Source organism: Elephantulus edwardii, unplaced genomic scaffold, assembly GCF_000299155.1.
Source record: "Elephantulus edwardii isolate Elephantulus edwardi_28Jun2011 unplaced genomic scaffold, EleEdw1.0 scaffold00167, whole genome shotgun sequence".
Classification (NCBI taxonomy): Eukaryota; Metazoa; Chordata; class Mammalia; order Macroscelidea; family Macroscelididae; genus Elephantulus; species Elephantulus edwardii.
In genome coordinates, this window is record NW_006399917.1 from 1,800,358 (window position 1) to 1,814,619 (window position 14,262).

Here is a 14,262-nt window from a genome sequence, read left to right on the forward strand (position 1 = left end):
AATACACAGAGTCACTGTACCAAAAAGAACTGGTTGACACTGAAATATTTCAATATGTACCCTGTGATAGGGGGAGCTCTGGTGGCCTAGTGGCAAGAAGCTGCGCTGTAATCCTGTAGGTCTGCGGTTCGAATCCACCAGATGCTCCTGTTAAGAAAACAAACAGGTTCATCCTGGAGAAGGTTAAACCAGTCTGCTACTTGGAAGCAAGGATTCTGAAGCTTCATCTGACATATTTTGGACATGTTGCAAGGAGGGACCAGTCCTTGGAGAAGGACATCATGCTTGGGAGGGTGGAGGGACAGCACAGGAGAGGAAGACCCTCCATGAGGTGGATTGATTCAGTGACTGGGGTAATCGGGATGGGTGTGTCAGAGACAGTGAGACTGGCACAGGATAGAGCAGGGTTTAGGGCTGTTGTACATCGGGTCGCTATGAGTCGCAGGTGACTCGACGACACATACCGACAACAACAATAATGAGAAGCCTATGATAACAACCAAAGGTAAAGGAGGAAGACATTCCAGCTGCTCTGAAGGCATTAGCAAAAGGAAAAACAAAACAAAACAAAAACCAAACAAACAAATCAACTACAAAACCCTATGAATCAATGTGATACCGGTTGACATGTTTCAAATGCAACCTTGGACGTACTTACCAGTCTATGTCAGGAAATTTGGAGGACAGCTGCCTGGGTGACTGAGACTGGAAGAGATCCATATTTGTTCCCATACTCAAGAAAGGTGACTCAACAGAATGTGGAAATTTTCATTCAATTTCATTAAACAGAAGCCAAAGAGGAGGAGCAGAAACAAGTCCTGCTGTGTCCTGTCCAGTTCCATCTGCCACCACTATTGGTCTTTGGGCTTCTAGGCCCCAAAGTCCCCGGATGATGAGCCAATGTTGGGGGCCCTCCCAATGTGCTTCATCAGGCAGGGCCTGAAAGAGCTGTCCTGTGCTATGATATTTGTGTGTGTGATCATCTCTATGGTTTGTTGTTTCTATATTTCTATGGTTTGTTTAAGGTATAATATGTAAATGTCAGCTCATCAAATTCCTTGCTACAGAAGATAAAAAAGCTGCAACCTTCATTATGGATTATAACTCAATGCCAAGGGAAAAAAATTCTCGCCACTGGATCCCTACTGAGGAAGCATAGAGATGGAGAAAAGATTAAAATGATTCACCATTTAATCTTGCTTAGATTCACAATTAATACCCTTGGTACAGCTTCCAGAAGATCAGGAGACATTGCATTGGACAGGCTAGCTGGCAAGAACCTCTCCAAAATATTGGTGAGCAATAATGTCAGTTTGAGGACTAAGATGCACCTGGTTCAGGTCATGGTCTTTTCAGTCACTTGCTATGCATCTGAAAGCTGGCCGACGAATAAAGATAACAAGAGAATTGATGCATTTGAACTCTAGTGTTGGAGAAGAGTACTGAATATTCCATGGACAGCCAAAAGTACAGTTATGTCTTGGAGAAATAAAGACAGAGTGCACCTTGGAGGCAAAGATGACACAGCTTTATCTCCATTATTGTGAGCATGTTGTTAGGAGAGGCTATTCCTTGGAGAGGGACATCATGCTTGGAAATGTGAAGAGTGAATGAAAGAAAGGAAGACCCTCAATGAGATAGATTGACACAGTGACGGTAGAAATGAGCCCAAGTGTGTCAGAGATGATAAGAATGGCACAGGTTAGGACAAGGATCAGATTTGTTGTTCTCATAGATATGTTGTGACTTACAGAGTTCTGTGAATCATAATGGACTGGATGGCACGTAATAAAACAACAACAACCAGAAAGTGAGGAGTTTGAGAATAATAGCCACTGAGAGCACTGAGTGGAAGCAAGATGGGCAGTCTTTTCTTGTAAAGATTTACAACCTCAGAAACCTGACCGAGGGTTGCTTTGAGTGAGAAATGACTCAACAGCAGAGAGTGTGGGTTTTGGTTGAGTGCACTGGGTTGTTGTTTTTCTTTTTATTTATTTTATGTTGGTTTGCTTACAAAATTTGTATATATAATGTTTCACACTTTTCATATTGTGTTTCATACAATCATTTCCATAAGTCCACTAGGTTTTAATTAAATTAATTTCATGAAATAAAATATAGTTTTAAATATGTTGTCTACAAGAGACACATCTGAAAACTGAAGATAAAGAAAGACTAAAAATAAAGGGGTGGGAAAAAAATATACCAAGCAAATGGCAACAACAACAACAACAACAACAAAAAACCAAACAAAAGCAGGAGTAGCGATACTAATCTCCTATACTCCGATATAATAAATTTCAATGCAAAAAACATCACAAAGGACAAAGAATGTCACTACCTAATGCTGAAAGGGTCAATAGAACAAGAAGACATAATAATAATGAATATCAATGCACCAAATGAAAGACCTGCAAAATATATAAAACAAACACTAACAAAACTGAAAAAGGAAATAGACAACACTATTATAGTACTTGGAGACTTCAATACACCACTCTCAAGAAAAGATAGAACTACCAGAAAGAATTTCAACAAAAATGCTCAAGAATTAAACCACACAATAAACAACTCGATCTAATAGATATTTATAGGCTAATACACCCCCCAAAAAAGCACAGCATACCCTTTCTTCCAATTTGCATGGAATGTTCTCCAGAATAGATCATATTCTAGGTCACAAATCAAGCATCAACAAATGAAAAAACATAGAAATTATACAAAGTATCTTCTCAGACCACAATGCCACAAAATTAAAAATAAATAACAAGAGGATAAAGGAGAAAAACCATACATTTGGAAGCTGAACAACAACTTGTTTGAACATGAGTGGGTGCTAGAAGAAATAAGAAATAAAAAATGAAATTAAGAAGCTTTTTGAAACAAATGACAATGAAAACACTACTTACCAAAAGCTCTGGGAAGCAGAAAAAGCAGTAATCATAGGCCAATTTATAGCAATAAGCAAACACATCAAAAGACAGGAAAAACAGACTATTGACTCTCTAACCCAATATCTCCAGCAAATTGAAAAAGAACAGCAAGAAAACCCAACACCCTCTAGAAACACCTGAAATTATAAAAATTAAAACAGAAATAAATGAGATAGAAAACAAAAAACAATTGAAACTATCAATAAAACAAGGAGTTGGTTCTTTGAAAAGTTGAATAAAATTGATAAACCACTAGCAAATCTAACAAAAGAAAAAAAGGAAAATACACAAATAATCCGAATAAGAGATGAAATGGGCAACATGACAACAGAACCAACTAAAATAGAAAGGCTAACATTGAAATATTATGAAAAACTATACGTAAACAAATATGAAAACCTAGAGGAAATGGACAATTACTTAGAAAAGCACACCTACCTAAACTAACAGAAACTGAAATGGAACACCTGAACAGACCCATTACAAAAAAAGAAATTGAAAAAATAATAAAACAACTTCCAACAAAAATAAAGCCCTGGGCTGGACGGTTTTACAAGTTAATTTTATCAAACATTCAGAGAAAAATTGTTAGCAATTCTACATAAACTATTTCAGGAAATCGAAAAAGATGGAATTCTCCCAGACTCATTTTATGAAGCAAACATATCCTTAATACAAAGGCAGGTAAAGACACCACCAAAGTAGAAAACCATAGGCCATTATCTCTTATGAACATAAATGCAAAAATCCTAAATAAAATCTTGGCCAACAGAATCCAGTGATACATCAAAAAAATAATTCATCATGACCAAGTGGGATTCATAACAGGTATGCAAGGATAGTTCAACATAAGAAAAACAATCAATGTAATTCATCACGTTAACAAAGTAAAGAACAAGAATCACATGAACCTGTCAATTGATGCAGAAAAGGCCTTTGCCAAAATTCAGCACCCTTTCCTGATTAAAATACTCGACAAAATAGAATCAGAGGGGAAATTCTTCAATATAGTAAAAAGTATATACACAAATCTGAGAGCCGACATTGCTCACAATGGAGAGAGATGAAGGGCATTCCCTTTGAGAACAGGAACTATCACCTCTCCTATTCAATATTGTATTGGAAGTCTTAATGATAGTAATAAGACAAGACAAGGATGTAAGAGGTATCCAAATTGGCAAAGAGGAGGTAAAATTCTCTCTGTACATGTTTGTCATATGTGAAGGTGGCACACAAGTAAGATCTCAGGATGTTCCTTCAGAACTGGGGCATTTAAGTGAATTATTATGATGTTATACATTATAATAAGGGAGTAGGTATGCTGGAGTCAGTGAGAGGCTCAGGACATGGCAGGCTTCAGAGCTGTTGTACATAGGGTTGCTATGAGCCACAGGTGACTCAACGGCACATAAAAACAATAATATTATAATATTAGTTCAATGTTTAGAAGCCAAAATCTTTAGATTCAGGATATGACCTTTAACTAATGGTCTTGGAGAAAAGACTTGACCACTGTTCATATTTGGATGAAGTATCCTGTGCCTAGGGTCTGAGGTCAGCTGTGATGAGAAATGTCTTCGGGTTTTTTCTTCCACTTTCTTCAAAGAAAACTGAAGAGTGAAAGAGGGATAACTTTGCTGCTGTCTCCTCTTAATAATTGAACAGAGGATTTTCCCACCTTAACTTCACAGATTAGGGACATGCTTAATCAGGGCTCACCACCACCAAGTCATTGCAGCAGTCATCACGTCAGTCCAACTAGTTGAAGGTCTTCCTTTCCTTTGCCGACCCTCCATCCTTCCCAGCATCATGTCGCTTTCCAAGGAATAGCCCCTCCTAGCAACATGCCCAAAGTATGTGACTCATCATTCTTTCCTCCAAAGAACACTCCAGCTGCACCATCTCCAAGACATATCTATTTGTTCTTTTGGCCATCCATGGGATATTCAGTGTTCTTCTCCAACACCACAACTTAAAGGCGTCAACTCTTTTTCTGTCATCCTTATGAATAGTCCACCTCTCAGATGCACAGTAAATTATTGGAAAGACTATGGCCTGAATCAGACGCACCTTAGTTCTCAAACTGACATCATTATGCCTCAGTAATTTGGAGAGGTCCCTAACTACAGATTTTCCCAGGGTCTTCTTATTTCCTGACTGCTGGTACCAAGAGTTTAAAGTATGGATCCAAGCAAGATGAACCTGTTGACAATTTTAATCTCCTTTTCCTCCATCATGATGTTGCCTAACAGTCCAGTGGTAAGAATCTTTGTTTCCTTGACATTGTAATAAAAATTGTATTGTAATATTAAAAGAAAATGTTACAAAACTTTTGTAAGTCACAAAAAGTGATTTATTTATGGGAATTTAGAATACATACATAATAGACAGTCACTGCAGTTAAATCAGCTAAGAAAAGATGATGAATTTGGCCACCATAGGAGTGGTGGAAAGCATGAGAGGTATTTTGCCTATGGATAGTTTTCAAAGAAAAATCTCTAGAAAATGTACTCATGGATTGGATGTGGAGTTTGAGCAAAAATGAAGAGTCAAAAAAATTACTTCAAGCATTTTGTCCTGAGAATGGAAGTATAATTTATTGAGATAGGAAGGGATGCAAAAAGGACACAATTGGAGAAGTAAGAAAAGAAAAATTATTTGGAGAGAGTGAGCAAAATTGAAAGAGCTTTGGTGTAAAGAAGTGCTATTAGGAGAAAGTGAGTTTGAAGGAAGATTTAAGGGGCAAGGAAGAAAATGTGCAACAATAAATGAATGAAAATGCAAGCTTTCTGTAATCTTTCACTAAAATAATAACTGAATAATTGAAAAATTAAAATTAAAAAATGTGTCATCTCTTTTTATTATTTGTTCTACTAAAATTAATAGCCCAGCTTCTTGGCACCAGCAGCCAGGAAATTAAAAGACATTGCGATTGGAAAGTCTGCTATTAGGGACCTCTCCAAAGTACTGAAGAGCAATGGCATCACTCTAGAGACAAAGGTGTGTCTGATGCAGGCCATGGTCTGTACAATCACTTGCTATGTGTCAGAGAGTTGGCCAATGAGTAGGGAGGATAGAAAGAGAATTGATGCCTCTGAACTATGATGCTGGAGAAGAGTATTGAATATACCATGGACTGCTAGGAAAACGAACAGGTTCATCCTGGAGAGGGTGAATCCAGGCTGCTCCTTGGAGGCAAGGATTCTGAGGTTTTGTCTGACATACTTTGGACATGTTGTAAGGTGGGACCAGTCCTTGGAGAGGGACATCATGCTTGGTAGGGTGGAGGGACAGTGCAGGAGAGGAAGACCTTCTATGAGGTGGATTGACGCAGTGACTGGGGTAATGGGGGTAGGTGTGTCAGCGACATTGAGATTGGCACAGGATAGAGCAAGGTTTAAGGCTGTTGTACATAGCGTTGCTATGAGTCATCTACAACTCAACGGCATCTAACAACAATAACAATGACATCTCTTCTGTCAGAGACAAAAGTCAACACTGTTGAGTTGGAACCGACTCATAGCTGCCCCTTCAGCAGGTTTCCCAAGCTGTAAATCACATGGGAGGAGATTGTCCATCTTCCTTCCTTGGAGTCGATGGTGGATTAGAACCACCACAGAAATATGAGTTTCAGGTTAGCAGTGAAACTTCTTTAAGATTATGCCATCAGAACTTCCTCATTTCTTCTGAATCAGGCAATATTCCAGACATCCAGATTCATGATTTACCTTGAATATCACAGCAAACATTTTCATTTTATAGAAGAAAATATGGAGTTCTATTGAAGATAAAGCAATACTTTTAACATCTGTGCTAAAGATATTTCTGTGTGTAAAGGCCACATAAAAAGAGAAAATAAAATTCAGTCACATAGCTGGCAAGTTGCTGAGTGAGTTCAGTCTAGCTTTGTCTGATTGTCCCTTTGCCAAGCTTTCTCCCACGTTAGGTGAGTTCTGTGGTTTCAGTCAGCCCTGTAAACACATTTCTCAGAGTTAGAACTGCTTTAATATAAATGGCCTCTTTTTTCTAAGAACTGGTGTTATTATGCAATGTCCTTCTGAAGATTTACTACGTCAGTGTGCATGTGAACCAATCTGTAGTGTGTGTGTGTGTGTGTGTGTGTGTGTGTGTGTGTGTGTGTGTACGGTAGTTTTCCTCTTAAAGATTTCTGTCCCAAAATGTTCCTTGAAGTTCTTGACCTGTATCACAAATCCGATTTCCTATTATCAGAGATACCCACTGCTTCTGTCTCATTGGTTGGTCAGTCAGAGACATTGCTGCCTTCTGGGGCCTAACAAGGCTTCCTGTTCTGTTTGATGACTAAGAGTGAAGCTGGCATTTTCCACCCTCTGGAAAGCAGAACTGATTCTTACCCAGATGTCTAACATTGTTGTTGCCAACTTGTAGGCTCTTGTTTTCTGCAAGAATAAGATAATGCCAAATAGGATGATCATTTGGTTTATGTTGGGTTATTTACAGAATCTCAATTAAGTGGAAGGTTTTTGGGGAACAGGTATCATTATTTGTCTTTTTTTTAAAAAAAAAAAAACCCAATAAACTCCAGTGAAACTCCTCATTGCCTTTGAGTGAGAGCTATCATCTAGCTGATCCTCCACTGGGTTTCTGAAGAGATAAATTACATGGAGGAGATTGCCTCCCTTCTTCCTCTTGTAGAATCACTGATGCGTTCGAACTGCCGTGGAGGCGCCATCATTGGATTAGCAGCACAGGTCCCTAAAGACCAGACTTGCCTTTAGACGTTGGAGATATTACATACAAATTTATGAATATATTTTAAAAATACACATATCATGGCATGAAAGAAGTACTGAAAAATGATAGAGGGTTTTTGTCAGTTGTGGGAGGGATCAGAAACTTGCCCCATCTTCCGCTATCCTCACAATCTCATCGTTGCATCAATTCATCTCCTTGCGCGTTTTCCATTTCTTTCCCTGACTATCCACCTTTCCAAGCATGAACTCTCCTTCCACAGATTGGCCTCTCCCAAGGACATGCCCATATTTGTGAGATGAAATCTTCTCTTCATGGCTTCTAAGGAGTACCCTAGCTACACTCCTCCCAAGACAGATTCGTTTGTTCTTGAGGTCCTCCATGGCGTGTTCAATACCCTTGGCCAATATCGCAACTGGAAGACGTCAATTCTTCTTGGTTTGCCTTATTCATTATCCATTTTTCACAAGCGTATAAAGCAATTGAAAATACTGTATCTTGAGTCAGGCACGCCTAAGTCTTTACACAGATATCTCTGTTTGTCAGCATTTTAAAGACGATCTGGCTTTTGATTTCTTGACTGCTGCTTTTCATGAATGTTGAAACAATTAACAACTTTAATATTTTCTCTATTATGATGTTGTCGTTTGGTGTAGTTCTAAGGACTCCCTCCTCTCTTTTTATTTTCTCCTTCTTTAGATGTAATCCATGCATCAACAAGTAAACTTTCCTTGAAAATTACTTTAAAAAAATAATCTAGGATCTGTTTGCACTGTCAACCCAAAAGCAAGCTGTTCCAAGAGAGAAAGATGGGCACTCTCCTCCTGTACCATTTATTGCCTCTGAAAACCTGCCAGAAGGTCAGCTATGAGTCAATTGTGACTCGGCAATGAATAACAACAAAAATGATCATATATTATTTGAAAGTATCTCATTTAGCTAAAATAATGCTCTCAAATTTCTAGATGATACTCATTTGCAATTACGTAGCAAATGTTAAATGTGATCGTAACAGAAAACATGCAAAGATCAATACTTTTTTACTGTGATGCAAATTTGATATTTAGGCTGAAAATTTTAACAGATAAGCATTAGAAAAATCTATTTTCCTTCACATTGCTGGTTGCTTACAATAATTTAAAATTTTAGCTAATGCTTGACTTTTAAATCCAGAGAAATCTACTGACTGACCAGCTTGCTTTGCGTCCTTTGAAATGGAAATTAATATTTAGATGTAATTCCAGGACGGTCCAACAGATGGCACAAAATTCTAAGACACTGTCTTTGAAACAGAAACCAAGGACTTGGTGTTTGTCAAACACTGGGTTTTCTTTTAACTTTAGAAGTAAATTTCTCTTTTTCGAAGAAAGAAATTTTGGTAAGTAAGACGACTTTTCCTCCCCGATTATAGTGTAATTACTTTAAATATGCTGGCAATTAGGTGACCGACAACATATCTTTTGATATTTTTGGCAACGTGATTTTTGAGTGCTGTTTTCCCTAAAGTTGTGAGCGTCCTTTCAACTGTACATGAATGAGATGTGGGCGCTATAGTTGTAACTATCTTGAAAATATATGAAAATAATACTTGATGTGGTATTAATGGGCAAAAATGAACTTAAACAATTGGTTTCTTCGGCTTTTCTATCCGCTATTTTTCCTCTTTACATTTTTCTCTAGTTCCTTGTTTCAAATAATTTCGTTTTTACTACTCATCTCTAAAGTGCTGCATTTTTTTTTAAGTGGTAGACTTATATAGTTGTTCTTTGTCATTAAACAAACCTCCTTAAAGTCACTGTGGCCAAGTGGGTTCCTATTGATAAGAGTCCCTCCATACAGTTGCTGAGACAGTCAAGTTTTACCCAGATTACCTATGTTTTTCCTTGCAGAAACTGGTGGAACCCAACCCCTGACCCTTTGGGAATCTGCTAGGCCCCCAGGTTTCCTTGCCCCCTGTCATATATGTACTGTAATTGCCAGTCATTTTCTGCCACTAACTTAAAAACATTTGGAGCAACGATTATGCCAGTCCTTTTAATATTTAGATCTTTAGTCTCATGTCCAGTGCTGGCGCCTAAGTGTGCTTAAACATTTTCTAAATGGAGGAAGTGGAAAAAATCAACTTCTTCCTAACTTTGCTTTCTCACCTAACCTGTGTCGAATGAAAGAATATCTCTCTTGTATTTTTGTTGATTTGATAATGGAACCATTTCTTCTCTTATCTCACCTCTCCCCACCTCTAATCCTTGCCTTCATACTTTTTACTCTCATGGATTCCATATACTATTGTTCTTTCAAATAAATAGTTTCTTTTATCCTTTTAAAAAAAATTATAATGTAAGTGAAAGTTTAAAGCGCATATCAGCTCTCCACTTGGCTGTTCGTAGCCATTTTGTTTTAGTACATTAATTACAAAGAGAAGCTATTCCTTGGAAAAGGACATCATGCTTGGAAAGGTGGAAGGTCAGAGAAAGAGAGGAAGACCCTCAGTGGGATGGATTGATATTATGACTGCAACAATAGGTGCAGGTATGTCAGCATGTTACGGGCAGGACAGAGGGGATTCTGATCAATTCATAGGCCGGCCACAAGGCTTACACGACTTGATGGCTCCTAACCCCACCATCAGTCACATTGTAACCATTCTCTTCTCACGTGGCCACTTGTCTGTAACTTCTCTTACCTCAGTGACCTTGATCTTGTCCTGATGGTCTCTTTATTCTATATTGCCTTTCCAGTCTCCCATTTTAGCATGTGTCTGTTTACTGTTCACTGATTTTTCTTCCCTTTATCTTATCTTCCCTCCCATCCTCCTCCTTTTGTTTGATTTCTTTTTAAAAACCATCTCTTATCTCTTTTTATGTTCTTTTTAAACATTTGTAGGCCTTCTCATCTCCTACCCGGATGTTGCCCTTCCTCCTCCTGCATTTTTCATAATTGTAAAAGTGTTCCTGTGTTCCTTAAGTGTGCACACTAGGAAGTGCTCGAGGGCATAAACACCATCCTTCTTTCCCTGAGAAATATTTATGTCTTCATAGCAGAAAGCTGCAGGCACAAGCTGATCGACTGTGTCATGTAGAGGCTCAGTTTCAGTCCTCCCAGCAGAGACATTACTGGGCACCTCTTGTGTGGGTCTTCAACTATAAAAATTTAACATTTCTGTCAATAAGTGAGCATTCTAGTTTACTTCCTACTTAGTGTTTATTATATTTTTTTATTTCCCCTATTTGATTGGAGAAAAAATTATACCAATTTTGTGATTTAAGAGAAAATTTCCCATTCTGCTCACTATCTTTTTGTGTTTAAGTATCTTTGAAGTCATTTATAGACCTGCTTATATATGACCCCAAATGCTTCCTTCTCTATTAATGAGGTACATTTTTCTACATGGCCCAGTGACAGTTTAAAAAATTAATAATTGTTTCATAATTTAACATCTGATCTATCTTAAAATTCCCATAACTTCCTTTTATATATAAAATAACTTTTCCAGGAGTCTGTCTTAACAGAGTCCCAATCCCATATCATGTGTATTGCCTGGGTGTGTGAACTTTGTTTAAGATACGTTTTACTTTTGTTTAACTATCATTCATATTCTTAGTTCTTGGTAATTTTGAAGTTATCTTAGCAAATGATGTTGTTGTCGTGTACTGTCAAGTCGGATCTGCCTCTCCAGGGGGTTTTCAGGGGTAATGAACTGAGTGGGATGAGCTTGCCTATCTTTCTTCTGGTAAATTCAAACTGCATACCTTTGGATTGGCAGCACATACTTAATTCTTATGCCGATAATTTGAAAAATACAGATTAAAATCTGAGAGGAAACCAAGACTTTCTTATATTAACAAGAAAAATCACATTAACATCTCAATATCAATTTATGTCCACAACTATATTGATTTACTTCTCAGTACATATTCTCTTACAAACCATTTCTTGTTGGGAGCAAATTGAAACATCAACAGTTTGAATCTGTCAGCAGATATCAGGGGGGAAAAATAGGCAGTCTCCTCCCAGAAGGATTTACAGCCTTAGAAACCTGTAAATAAGTTAGATTCAACTCAATGGTCATGCGTTTGGTTTTGTTTTGGGTTTTGGTGATTTACTTATAAATAGTATTTTTCATGAAATTAGATTCAATCTTTTTAAAGACTATGTTTGATTGTTTAATTATTGTTGTTGTTATGTGCTGTCGAGTCACCTGCAGCTCATAGTGAACTTAGGTACAACAGTCCTAAACCCTGCTCTATTCTGTGTCAATCTTATTGTCTCTTACACACAGACCCCCATTACCCCAGTCACTGAATCAATCCATCTCATTGAGGGTCTTCCACTCTTGCACTGTTCCTCCACCCTCCCAAGCATGATGTCCCTCCTTGCAACATGTCCAAAGTATGTCAGACAAAGCTTCAGAATCTTGCCTCCAAGGAGCAGCCTGGTCTCACCCTCTCTAGGACGAACTTGTTTGTTCTCCTAGCAGTCCATGGTACATTCAATATTCTTCTCCAGCACCACAACTCAAAGGTATCAACTCTCCTTCTATCATCCCTAGTCATTGTCCAGCTCTCTGATGCATAGCAAGTAATGGCAAACCCCATGGCCTGTATCAGACACACCTTAGTCTCCAGACTGACATCATTGCTCTTCAGTACTTTGGCGTGATCTCTGACAGCAGACTTTCCTATTGCAAACCATCTTTTAATTTTCTGGTTGCTGGCACCAAGAGTGTTGATTGTGGAGCCAAACAAACTAAAGCTATTAACAATCTTAATCTCTTCACCATCTATCATGATGCTGTCAATTGGCCCAGTGGTGAAAATCTTTATTTTCTTCATGTTGAGCTTCAATCCATATTGAAGACTGCCGTCTTTGACTTTCTGCATCAAGTGCTTCAGGTCCTCCTCAGCAAGGAGGATTGTGTCATCTGCATAACGCAGATTACTGATGAGTCTTCCTCCAGTCTTGACGCCACATTCCTCCTCAAGAGCCCAGCCACATGACTCAAATGCTCGTTGATCAAAGGAACAAAAAATTCATAAAATACTACACAACATGAGTGAGTCTTAGGAACATTATGTTGAGTGAAATATCTCAGTTACAAAAGGATCAATACAGCACAAGACCATTACTGTGAAAATAAGAGGGTAACTGGGTGCAGGGGTTGGGGGGAGATTAAGGAACAGAAATAGAACATACAGTGAATGATTAGGTCAAGAGAGGATCAACTTGGTAAGAACTGATAAAAGGACAATATAGCTACACAATGAACAAGTAAGAACGGGATATGTATAACTGTTCAAAAGGGGAAGAGGAACAAAGAAGGGGAGTAGAAAAGGAGAACAGGGGAAAAGAACCCCTAGGGACCAGCTATTAGTGGATGGGTGTTGTTGAGGGAGTAAAGGAATAGGCAGGGTACAATAGAGATTTGATGACATAGGTGACAAAAGGTTTTGATCAATAATAATTATATATAACAATGTATATGAATGATTGTATAAAATATAATAAACATGAATAGAATTCAATATATGATTGTATGAAAACTAATTAAAGAAAAAACACACAGAAAACCTCATTGCTGTTGAGTCAGAACCAACTTATAGCTCACCCTCATCCACTGGGTTTTCAGAGGCTATAAATCACATGGGAGATTGTCCATCTTTCTCCCTTGGAACAGCTGCTGGATTTGAACCACTGTCCTTTGACTAATGATGACAGAAGAAGAATTGATGCCTTTGAATTATGGTACAGGAGAAGAGTCTTGAACATATCATGGGCCACCAGGAGAACAAAGTAGATTTGTTCTGGAGAGAGTAAAACCGAGTTTATCCGTGGAGGCAAGGATTTTGAAGCTCCATCTCACTTATTTTGGGCACAGGGCCAGGAGGGACCAATCCTTGGAGAAGGACATCATGCTTGAAAGGGTGCAGGGACAGCACAGGAGAGGAAGAACCCTGATAAGATGGATTGATAAAGAGACTGGGGTAAGGGGGGTTGCTGTGTTGGAATCAGTGGGACTGGCTCAGGACAAGGCAAGCTCAGAGATGTTGTATGTAGGGATGCTAAGCAGGCAATTCAATGACACATAACAATAACAAAAACAACCACCTTTGAATTGACAGCTTAACTCTCCATCCATTAGACAACCAAAGATTCCTATTATTGTAATAATTATTAATTATAATGTTTTTGTTATGTGCTGTTGAGTTATATATAGTCATACAATTTATTTCACAGTATTGCTTTGTTCTGATTCTCTCTTACTCAAATATTTGAAATATCTGCCTTTTATTTTTATTTTCTAACCAATCCTCTTAATTTAATACTCTGCATAATTATACATATTTCACATTTTGTATATATGTGTAATAATGTTTCTCTGTTGTCTTTATCATATATATGTGTTTATATGTATACATACATCCATATATATTTGGAAGCAGGAGTGGCATCCACTTCCTAAACAACATGCATCTGGAAACTTTATGAAATTTGATAATTGATGATAGTTATAGAAAGCTGTCGACTTGACAGCAATCAACAACAATAACAACATACAATGGGGGTGGGGGGAAGGGATGGGGGAATTGTATACTAATGA